Here is a 12,781-nt window from a genome sequence, read left to right on the forward strand (position 1 = left end):
TATCTGTTTGAGATTCTCCAGCAGCTTCCATATCCGTACATAATATTTTCCTAATAATATTTTCCTATTTTTTAGTTTTTCGATCTTTGCATGTTGCTACTTTATGTTACTACTTTATGGTTGTTTCACTGTTTTTATATATAGCATCTAATATTATTTTATAGTATATTGGTTGTTTTTTAATGTTTACTGGTTTAAATATTAAATTGATGGGTAGAAGTATCACATATGCATTTGTTTTGAGTTCCTATTATAACTTCGACACTATCAAAATATTATATTAACATGTTTAAAAATTTATTGAGTATGCATACTCCCTCCGTTTTTTATTATAAATCCTTTTAGAAAAATATTTTGTATTTAAATATAAGTCGTTTTACAATTCCAATGAATAATTAATGCTGTTTTTCCTATTATATCCTTAAATATTTATTATTCTCTCTCCTTTCAATTATATAAATTTATCTTCCACGTGTCATTAATGAAAGATAATTTTGTAAAAACCTTCATAATTTCTCATTTTCATACAACAATTATTATTTTTCTTAATCTGTGTGAAAAGTCTAAAACGACTTATAATAAAATACGGAGAGAGTATTAATTACAGTATGATCAATATTGTGAATCTGTCCGACTAAACCGTTTAGCGTCCGGAAAGTGTGGAATTAAGATATGGTGTTATGTGAGCGATAGCCAATAACACCTTTAGACGTATTTTCACCTAAGAAGGCTTTTTAATTAATTAAAAGTACTTAATTTTCAAAAATATAAGTTTTATGCTTTAACATGCTGAACCGCGACAACGATAGTATAGATTTTAGGATAAGACCCGGTTCTGATTTCGCGAATGCAAATGGTTCATTTAAATTAAGTTTCTTTTTATTAAATGAAAATACTATCTCGTTTTACTAATTAACCCGGCTTAGCTGTGAGCGGTGTTGATCGATGCGAACCATATTCTGGTCTCGCTTTTGTCATATTTTCTAAACTAACTTACTTTAAATTTTCATTTTAAATTTCCTCCCCAATTAGTTCCGTAGCCTTAGATTTACACAACAATATTAGATAATGGTAGATGTTAAGTGCCAAATTGTAGTTATTTTGTGTATGTAAATAGTGGCACTTATCAATGCTTTTTGTTAATACCGTTTGAATAATTCCCCGTTTTTGTGTAATTACGTTTACTTTACGAATACTTGTATTTTCATATACTTTTATACCGTTTGATAGTTTTGTTGTATTTTTGTAGGTATTCTTGCGTTTTCGGAGCCTTGAGGAATAAAGTGTCGAAGACACGGCTGCGAGAGCCTTGAGGAAATAATTCTGCTGTTCTGGTGCAGGGCGCTTCGCGCGCTGTAGGGCGCGTCGCGCCCTCTTTGAGTTTGAAGAGCTTAGTCTGGCAGAAGTTAGGGCGCGTCGCGCCGGATTTGGGCGCGTCGCGCTCTAGGGCGGTTTAGTAAATTTATAAAGGGCGCATCGCGCCGAAATAGGGCGCGTCGCGCCCACTGCGAAACTCAGTTTTGTATAAATAGTTAATAACAGATTTTTTTAGGTTTTTTATCACCTCTTCTTGACAAGTTGAGCTCTGATCCTTTCTTGGTGGTTTAGAGGTTTAGGAAACACCATTGGGTGCGACATCATGTGGATTGATCATGGATCTGACTCGATTTCATTGTACCGGTGAGATCTTTCCGGTTCATCTTCTCTCTTCCCTTTGTTTCATTCCAATGGTGGGTGTTGTATGTATGTTTCTACTCTTATTGTATGTATATTTGTGGATCTTGGGATCGTTTATATATTCGCTTTACAAATCTTCATTGTTGTTGTTCTTGATCTTTTTGCTTAAATGCTCTGGATTTGTGTTGTTGCAGACATGGACACCATAGATCTTGATTAGGAATGATAACTGTTAGTTTCTGGGTTGCAGACATGGATTTAGGACTAACAATCGTAATGGGTATCGAGTCTAATGCCTCCGTGTTGTTTGATTAGTGGAGAAATCGCTGATGTGAATAGTACGGTTGAGCTTTCGTCGGTGTTGCAGACATGGGCACCGATGTGGCATCTCGAATGATGCCCGGTGATGTTGATGCGTTTTGTGAGTGTCGAGCGATAGATCTTCGGATTTAAGTATTAGACGGGTAGAACGAAATGCAACTCCATAACTATTTCTCTTAGACTATTGAGATTGTTTATCTGCTTTTATTTACTTTTCCCGCATTTACCTTTCCGCACCCAAATCATGAAACTTAGAACGCGAGATAGTCGAACGGCAGTTCTTCTCACCGATCTCTGTGGACACGATAAATCCCGGATGAATAATTCCAAAACTTTTGTTGCTTGCCGCTTTACCGCTTCCAACAAAATGGCGCCGTTGCCGGGGATTGGTTGAGATTAATCGCATTGCGATGGTTTTATGTTTTAAGTTTCGTATAAATTTGATTAAGTGTTTGGGCAGGACGTTTTCTTTAGGTTGCGTTTGAGGTGAAAGCATTGGCGTACCGCGAGGAAGTTTCTTACCATTCGCGAAACAATAAAGGCGTCGAGCTAACGACGTTAAACGAGCGCTTGTTGGGAGGCACCCCAACGGTTTTATTTTTCTGTTTTTCTGTAATTGAGTTGTGTAGGTGTTAAGTGGTGGCTCACTGGAAAATCTGTCTTTTTAGACTGGTCTGGTTTTTCTGGTGTAGCGCGCGTCGCGCGCTCATGGGTGCGTCGCGCGCTGGGTTGCTTTTGGCCAGTGACCTCTTTTTAACGGGTCACTCGGCTCGCCTTTTTCCCACTTACACCAAGGCTTTATAGTATAGTATTTTATCGATTTATTTTTAATTCTTTTGTTTGTGTTTAGACTCAAATTTTGGCCCGATTACTTGGAGTCGCATTTGGTAATTCTTCGATTTTGATTGATTCAACAAGCCGGTTGTGCGGTAATGATTGATCGAATTTGTACGTTGCAAGGTACTCGTTTATCGCTTTCTATAGCATAGCATGTTTAGGAGACTTTTCATTTGTACAATTTTCATACTATTCATTCTTTTTGCATAACTTGCTCCTGACTTGAATCACAATTAGTTTCCCCTTTTTACCATAAATGTGAGGTGGCTTTCCATTGTGTATATATGTGAGTGACCGATATTTCTTGTTTTAACTGGATATTATTATGTTTAATCTTTCGTTTGTATCGATTTTGTGAATGCACGAAAGTGATCAAGGCACTTGTTTGATTTTGAGCACAACTACCATAAGCCAAATGTCATTTTACCTTGTGAGTGTGTGACCATTCGTACCCCCTTTGAGCCTTTTTGTCATTGTCCATTTTGTTTTTGAACTTGAGACATAGTTCACCCTTTTTGATGGATTTTGATTATCTTTGTTTTCTTGACCTTAACTATGATGTTTAGTTGGATTTTTACCTTGCCTTAGAAAGTAGGGAGTATTCACTTTATGTTATGGTTGAATTCAAGTTGGGGAGAATGTGTTTTCCTCTTTATGATGTGATTGATATGAGGTAGTGGAAAGAAAAGAAAAAGAAAAAAAAGATGTGACCAAGAAAGAAAAGAAAAAGAAAGAAAAAAAAAAAAAGAGAAAAAGTTTGAAAAAGAAAATATCAAAAAGAGTTTTGAATAAGAGTGTGCTAATAAGTTTTGTGTTTGGTGTGAAATTTGTGATGAAGAGAAAAGTTGGATTGAAATTGTATTGTTTGAAACTTTGTGGAAGTAATTACTCCCTTAGGTTTAGGCAAGTTTTTGTTTCGATTAGCTTTAGGACTTATCACTTGTTTGTTAACCGAGCCACATTACAACCTTGAAAGCCCTTGTGATTCGTGTCGTTGCATTTTCGATACTATTTTTGGATGAATGCATAATTTTGTCTATTGTTTGCAAGATTGTTGGATGAATGTTCAAAGTCCTCACCTTTCGGTGTTTTTCATCTATCGATGAGTTTTTGCTAGGCGTGATTCATTATTGAGCTTGTTTTGTTTTAGGATGTTTTGTATGAATTTTTGTACTTAGGAATCGTTTCATTTTCATGTTGTCGTTGTAGGATAGTGGTAAGTATTTACTTTGTTCGTACGTTTTTGTTTGAACCGTACAATTGTTTTGTTTTTCCAAATCTTGTCGATTCTTGATTCTTTGGATTTTTACTTTTGCGATTTGAGTGTTTGGCCCTGTTTGAGGACAAACAGATTCTAGTTGGGGAGAGTTGTTAAGTGCCAAATTGTAGTTATTTTGTGTATGTAAATAGTGGCACTTATCAATGCTTTTTGTTAATACCGTTTGAATAATTCCCCGTTTTTGTGTAATTACGTTTACTTTACGAATACTTGTATTTTCATATACTTTTATACCGTTTGATAGTTTTGTTGTATTTTTGTAGGTATTCTTGCGTTTTCGGAGCCTTGAGGAATAAAGTGTCGAAGACACGGCTGCGAGAGCCTTGAGGAAATAATTCTGCTGTTCTGGTGCAGGGCGCTTCGCGCGCTGTAGGGCGCGTCGCGCCCTCTTTGAGTTTGAAGAGCTTAGTCTGGCAGAAGTTAGGGCGCGTCGCGCCGGATTTGGGCGCGTCGCGCTCTAGGGCGGTTTAGTAAATTTATAAAGGGCGCATCGCGCCGAAATAGGGCGCGTCGCGCCCACTGCGAAACTCAGTTTTGTATAAATAGTTAATAACAGATTTTTTTAGGTTTTTTATCACCTCTTCTTGACAAGTTGAGCTCTGATCCTTTCTTGGTGGTTTAGAGGTTTAGGAAACACCATTGGGTGCGACATCATGTGGATTGATCATGGATCTGACTCGATTTCATTGTACCGGTGAGATCTTTCCGGTTCATCTTCTCTCTTCCCTTTGTTTCATTCCAATGGTGGGTGTTGTATGTATGTTTCTACTCTTATTGTATGTATATTTGTGGATCTTGGGATCGTTTATATATTCGCTTTACAAATCTTCATTGTTGTTGTTCTTGATCTTTTTGCTTAAATGCTCTGGATTTGTGTTGTTGCAGACATGGACACCATAGATCTTGATTAGGAATGATAACTGTTAGTTTCTGGGTTGCAGACATGGATTTAGGACTAACAATCGTAATGGGTATCGAGTCTAATGCCTCCGTGTTGTTTGATTAGTGGAGAAATCGCTGATGTGAATAGTACGGTTGAGCTTTCGTCGGTGTTGCAGACATGGGCACCGATGTGGCATCTCGAATGATGCCCGGTGATGTTGATGCGTTTTGTGAGTGTCGAGCGATAGATCTTCGGATTTAAGTATTAGACGGGTAGAACGAAATGCAACTCCATAACTATTTCTCTTAGACTATTGAGATTGTTTATCTGCTTTTATTTACTTTTCCCGCATTTACCTTTCCGCACCCAAATCATGAAACTTAGAACGCGAGATAGTCGAACGGCAGTTCTTCTCACCGATCTCTGTGGACACGATAAATCCCGGATGAATACTTCCAAAACTTTTGTTGCTTGCCGCTTTACCGCTTCAACAGTAGATTAATACTTGGTCCCTGTAGGTTCGATAATCTCATTACTACGATATATTTCGTGCACTTGTGGAACAAGCATCAAGTTTTTGGTGTCGTTGCCAGGGACCAATTTAGTCAATAGCGTAACTTTCTTGTTGCACCGTAGAGACTAAGGCAAAAACTTTTCCCTTCTCAATCGCGGGTTATATGCCAAGTAATCGCACTTTAGGGGATGAGCTAGCATAACCCATAAACGAAATCGAGCATTTTATTCATCTTAAATGTCGAATTAGACAACTTCGCATAGAGTTCAATATCCTAGATATGGATGCAAACAATAACCATTTAAGGGCTACGCTGTTCCATCACAAGACGAGCCGCACGCAAGCATTGTTCCTCATTCTATTGAGGTAAACAGCATCGAGCTAAAACCTTCTCTACTGTAAATCGTGCAACAGAACCAATTCTCTAGTAACCCGACGAAGGATCCCAACTCGCATTTGACCGTGTTGTGCAATACGCAGACACATTGAAGACTAATGGTGTAAATCCTGAAGCCATCCTACTACGTCTTTTCCCATTTTCCCTGAGGGGTAGAGCCATAGCCTGGCTCCAACCCCTGCCATCAGGTTCCATCACTACATGGAATGAATTGAAGAAAGCCTTTTTAGCATGATATTTTTCACCTATCAAGAACGCTATGCTAAAGAGCCAAATAAATAATTTCAAACATAAAGATGGAGAGTCACTTTTTGAAGCTTGGGAGAGATATAAGGATATGATGAGACTATGTCCACATCACGTTTTAGAACAATGGTTGATTATCCACATCTTCTACAATCGTCTTATGTACAATACAAGAGTAACCATAGACGTTGTAGCTGGCGATGCATTAATAGACAAACCCTTTCAGAAAGGCTATGAGCTTATAGAAAATATGACCCAAAACTACTATCAGTGGGGAAGCGAGCATACTCGTGTAGAAAAGTTCCAATCTAAGGGCGGCACGTATGAAGTCAATGGCATCAGCCACATCAATGCCAAAGTAGACACCCTCACTCAAAAGATCGATAATTTAACCATAACTCATGCAACTTCCATAACTCCAAACTGTGAGATATGTGGAGCCCCTGGACACGTCGTTACTGAATGATAACCTTTGACTAGAATCCCATCTGACAAGGTAAACTATGCATAAGGAAATCCATATTCTAACACCTATAATTCTGACTGGAAAAATCATCTGAATTTTTCTTATAAAAACAACAACACTTTGTTAGCTCATAGTCCACCACCCACCATACCTCCAGGTTTTCAAAAAGGAGCCCCCTGTTTTTCCCACTGCACCTAAAAAGTCCAAACTAGAACTAATGATGGAAAAATTTACTATGTCTCAGACTCAACAAAACAAGGAGTTTCTAAATCAGAATGTTCACACGAGTGAATAGATAAAAAAACTAGTGAATAAGGTAGATGCTTTGGCCATCCATAACAAGATGCTTGAGACACATATCTCACAATTAGCCTAACAACAAGCAGCCATTGCTGTCCCAACTGGCGTTTTTCCTGGACAACCATAACCTAACCCAAAGGGCCATGCTAACACAATCACTCTACGAATCGGGACATAATTAGACAGCCCCGTTGATCCTTGAGTCAAAAACCAAACAACGATTAAGAAAGCAGACTAAGTAGATAAGGAACCAGAGAAAGACACTTACAAAAGCCTCGTGAGAGAAACAACAGATGATGATGGGTCGTCACCAAAATACAAAGAGCCAGTTGAGAAAAAGTTTTCATATGTACCTCCTTCTTCATACAAGCCACACATTCCATACCCTCAAAGGATAACTAAATCCAAGACCGATGGTCAGTTTAAGAAATTTGTAAAGCTACTGAAACAACAACTCCATATCACTATTCCTTTCTCAGAAGCCATTACTCATATGCCCTCTTATGCCAATTTTTATAAAGAAAATCTATCAAATAAGAGGAAGCTAGACGATGAGAGTACAATGGCGCTCACTAAGAAGTGCAGTGCCATCATACAAAAAACTTTATTCACTATTCCTTGCATTATAGGCAAATATGCCATCGACAACCCACTTTGTGAATTATAAGCTAGTGTAAGCCTAATGCCTCTGTCGATCAGTGAAAAGCTAAACCTTGGTAGTCTAAAGCACAGTAGGATGTCCCTCAAACTAGTTGGCCGCTCAGTCTAATATCTTGTAGGCATCCTGGAAAATGTTCCATTAAGAATCAGTCAACTATACATTCCTACAGACTTCATAGTAATCGACATAAAGGAAGATTCTAATATCCTGATTTTGTTAGGAAGACCCGTTTTAGCCACAACATGTGCAATAATCGATGTGAAATGAGGAAAACTCACTTTCAAAGTCGGTGAAGAGAAAATCGAGTTCAATTTGTCCAAATTTATGAAAGCTCCTGTTATAGACAATACTTATTGTTTCATCGACATTATTGATGAATGTGTAAAACAGTTAACATTGGAAATGCCAGAAACACAACCTATGATAAAGTTGGTTGAACTTCCATAATCAACATTGCTAGAGGAAGATGACGCTGAATACTAGCGCCCATATGTAGATGATAGCCTAAGACAACGCCTTGCCCTCACTCTTGAACTAATGCCACGTCCAAAGCAACCATCAATAGAACTCAAGGTTCTTCCCAAGAATATTAGATACGAGTTTCTAGACAAACAACTAAATCGTCCAATTATAGTCAATGCAGATCTTGGTCCAGATGAAACTAAGAGACTCTTGGTTGTGTTAAGGAAATATCCTACAACCTTAGGTTACAATATCTCTTATCTAAAGGGGGTTGACCCCTTTGTATGTATGCACAAAATTATGCTAGAAGAGGACTCTAAAGCCTCAATAGAGCATCAGAGGAGAATCAATCCTATTATGAGTGAGGTTGTTAGGAAAGAAGTACTAAAATTACTCGAGGTTGGAATTATTTATCCAATTTCAGATAGCCAATGAGTCAGCCCAGTACATGTCGTACCCAAAAAGGAAGGAGTAACAATAGTTCAGAATGAAAAAGGGGATTTGTAACTAAGCGTATAGAAATAGGGTAGCGAATGAGTATTGATTACATGAAATTAATCAAAGCCACCCGAAAAGACCATTTCCCTCTTCCTTTCATAGACTAGATGCTTGAACGCCTGAATAGGCACTCATATTTTTGTTACTTGGACAAATATTTAAGATTCTTCCAAATCCCTATCCATCTTGATGACCAGGAAAATATGACCTTCACTTGTCCTTATGGCATATTTGCTTACCTTCGTATTCCGTTCAGACTATGTAGTGTACCTACAACCTTGTAAAGATGCATGATGGCAATCTTCGTAGATTTCCTAGACGATATCATGGAAGTCTTTATGAATGATTTCTATGTATGCAAACAAAGTTTTAAAGGTTGCCTTGCTAATTTAGAAAACATTTAGAAAGGTGTGTTAAATGAAGAAATAATTGGTCCTGATGTATTATGGCAATGCACACAAGCACCAAAACTATTTCAAAATAGTCCTTTTTTTTTTTGATACTTCTTAAAACTAATCATGATAAATACTTCGAATTCATGGTAAAGAATAATTTTGTAAGGGTTAGGTTTTTGAAAGAAAATTTTCTATGATTGGAGAATGGTGCTCTTCTAGGGTTTCTGTTTACGGCATTAATATTCAACCTTTCTCATGCACATGGAAGTGCCTGAAACTATCGAATCCATCTAAACCAGCCACTCAAGTTGCCGGTAAACATTATTGGCCAAGCAATGCACAACATGGAAGATGAGATACAATTTTCACAACTTTCAAAACCAACACTAGAGGGAGACATTGTATGCATCAATTAGATCAATCAAGATGAATATCATAAGGGATTTGAGAGCTGCAAAAAATATCTTCATGACCATTTGGTTATAGGGAAAGGAGAGAAGCCATAGACAACATGTGATCTTGCAAAGAAATTAAATGGAATTTGGCCTGACATTACATCATAGAACTGTATGGGGGGTTTTATATGCAAATTGTTCAAAGGAATATGGTTAGTCTTATGAGAGTTAGAGTTGCTCACTATAAGAGACAAAAATACAATTGCTCACGAACTTGCAAAACAAACTAATCCGGTTTAGAAAAAAATTTAGACCGAAGAAAGAGAATCTCTTTATGCACCCATATAAGTGAAAAACACTCATGAAAATTCTAAAATACCCTTCGAATGTATATGTCCAAACTCACCTAATTTTTTTAGTTGTTTTCAGGTATACATATCCGAAGTATCCCAATGTTTTAGTTTCAGGGATTTTCGGATAGGCATATCCGAAGTAATCAATATCCTATTTTTTTTTTAATTTTATTTTGAAAAAACATTTATTTATAATATAGTTATAATACAATTAAGGGAGTTATTATTAATAAAGAATAACTTAAATAAAAATTCTTATAAATAAGGAACAAAGATATTAAGTTATAAATAAGGAATGAAGAGATTAAATAAAATTTTAATTTTGTATTAATTTATTTGTCATAAATTTTTTTAAATTATAAAAGTAATTATTTTTTAAATGACTACAAATTATACATTATGCATTTGGGACGTTTCGAATAAACTTGAACTCTGTTGTATTAAGGGTGAAATGAAGAACTCTTTAATCAATAAAAAAAATATTAGAGTAATGTTGTTAATTAATGAAATTATCATGTTAAAAATATCCTCCTATTAGTATTATAATTTTTAATTTATATTAGCTTTTTGTCTTTAATTAATTTTATATGAGAATAATGTGTTGATTTAAATATTTAATAGGTTGATCATCATTATTTACAAATTATTATTATATCTTGATTATAATGATATATTTTTAATTATATATTTTGATTAAGAAAAAAACTTAGGTACAATTCTTTAGGTGTGACTCTTACTATTTTCCAATGAAAATATGACAAATATTCTTAAATATGATTTAGTGAGTGAAAATAGGATAAATTAGCATACGTGTAACCGAAAATTATACACTTGTCATAACTTTATTGGAAAATAGTAAGAATCACACCTAAAGAATTGTACCTAAGTTTTGTCCGTTGATTAATACAATTAATTATACTATTAATACATTTGATTCACATTGATTTTAATTTTTTTAATAAATATTGGGTTACTTCAGAAATGCATCTCCGAAAAATTCCAACACCAAATATTGGGATATTTCAGACATGCGTCTTCGAAATCTCCAAAAACACCAAAAATTATAAATTTGATGGTCCGGAGAAATCTCCAAATTATGAGGACAAACATAATTTTGTCATAGATCCTTAAAAAGGTATATAGGTGTACAAAGAGATTTCTTGTAAGAAAATCAAACTTGTATTCAGGCCCAAGTCATGTATCAACAAAAGCCCAAAAATGAAATCTTTTGGTTTAATCAAAATAAATTTATTTGAAAAAATATATTTAGAATTAATAAATTGAGTTTAAAGGTAGTGCACTGACAGTGTAAACAAACTTTACACATACATCTAATCAAAATGCTTACACTTGCCATGTCATATTAGTTTTTTTAAATTAAAATTCTGTTTTAATTAGATACATGGTTGTGATTGGTTGACAGTGTAAAGATATTTTACACTGTCAGTGCATATCCCTTTTTCTCTAATAAATTTGCAAAAATTTCACAAAATCGCAAATCAAGTAGTAATATTTAATTTTATATAATTTCTATTTCAATTTAAATAAATTTTATTATTGTAAAATCCCTAATTTTGCAAAACGTTATTAAACTGTTCAATGCAAAAGTTATATTTAAATTCAAGCTTTATAATACAATTAATTTCAAAGGCATAATCAATTTTATTTTAAAACAAATAAACATATTAAAATTAATTTTATATTGTATTTTAAATCAATTAAAATTAATTTTATATTGTATTTTAAATCAACTATCAGAAGTTAATATTGTTTAATTTACCATCATCAAAATTCAAACTCTACTATGTATATGTAAATTTTTAGTGATTATTGTTATTTTATCTACATATAAAAGATATAAAAGATATAAGCTATAGAATTATGGACTAATCTAATAGTATCATTTATTTATATTAAATAAATATTTATATAATTAATGTAAATTATTAGTAATATTTATAAGTTTATAATCTTAAAATAAAAACTAATTATATTTGTAAAATATTTTGATTTTTTCAAAAATAGAACCTAACACTGAGTCTCTTTGGAAACAATGAATATGGTTGGGGTAACGGTCACACTAATACCAATAAATTGTTGGACCCATCCACCTTTTTGCTTTCCACCTAGCTGGAGTCTTGTCCTGTTGCCAGATCTTCATTTACTCAACCACATACATCGTTTGACTTTTCTATTTAATGCTTCCTTCTCTGTGGGACAAAATCAAACTAAACAATATCACAAAAAAAAATAAAAATACTTTCATATATTAAGAAAACATTTTATTTAAGATAAGAAGTCGGAGATTTCTTTCAGCTTAATTAAAGATTTTAGATTTGATTTCTGTCTTAAATATACAGTAGTGTTGAATCATTTGAAGGAAAGTTACATTGTCTATATGATTTTTCTATAAATTTTAAAATATTAATCTCTATAGTTGCGTGTAAAGAATATTTCGATGTATAAAAAAATGTTTACTTTCTTAAGTAAAATTGTTAACTGATAAGCCTATGTTTATATATGAAAAGAAAGAGACAATTTAAAAACAAATTTGATTTAATTATGCAGAGAGCATCCGGGGACCACTCCGTCTATCACAAGTCCACCAAACCTAAGCTATGGTCCCATATCCTTTCACAAACTTCAATGAAAACCTTCCTATTCTATCTTCAACTTATTTTCTATATATAAAAAAAATTACATGCACATATTTTATCTCTAAGTTACCAATAACAAGGAAGTGTTATTATATAAATAAAAAATATATATTGAAGGTGTGCAAGATAAACATGATTGTAGTAAATGGTGTTTGGGGTTGCAGAGCCAGCTTGTGTGAGTCAGAGAGAGTCATTAAATATAGGAAGCTAATTTGCAGAGAAAGAGCGTGTGCTTTTAATTGGGAAAGCCCCTTGCATTGCATTGCATTGCATTGCCTTAGGAGAGATTGAGAGAGGAAGGGAATCTTATTATAAATATGTGTGGCCCTATAGGTGAGAGGGGTGGCAAATAAGGCAAGCTCGCTGTGCATACGGCCATAAGAAAAATGAGGTTGAGTGGAGCAAGTATTGTGTAGGATGTAGATTTAAAATATTGATCC

General features: G+C 34.6%; 1 pseudogene; it reads right to left on the reverse strand.

Moving 5' to 3' along the window:
- Window positions 1-6,174: 6,174 nt before the first annotated feature.
- Window positions 6,175-6,274, reverse strand: LOC131629096 (small nucleolar RNA R71; annotated as a pseudogene).
- Window positions 6,275-12,781: the final 6,507 nt, after the last annotated feature.

This window comes from Vicia villosa, unplaced genomic scaffold, assembly GCF_029867415.1.
Source record: "Vicia villosa cultivar HV-30 ecotype Madison, WI unplaced genomic scaffold, Vvil1.0 ctg.000506F_1_1, whole genome shotgun sequence".
Classification (NCBI taxonomy): Eukaryota; Viridiplantae; Streptophyta; class Magnoliopsida; order Fabales; family Fabaceae; genus Vicia; species Vicia villosa.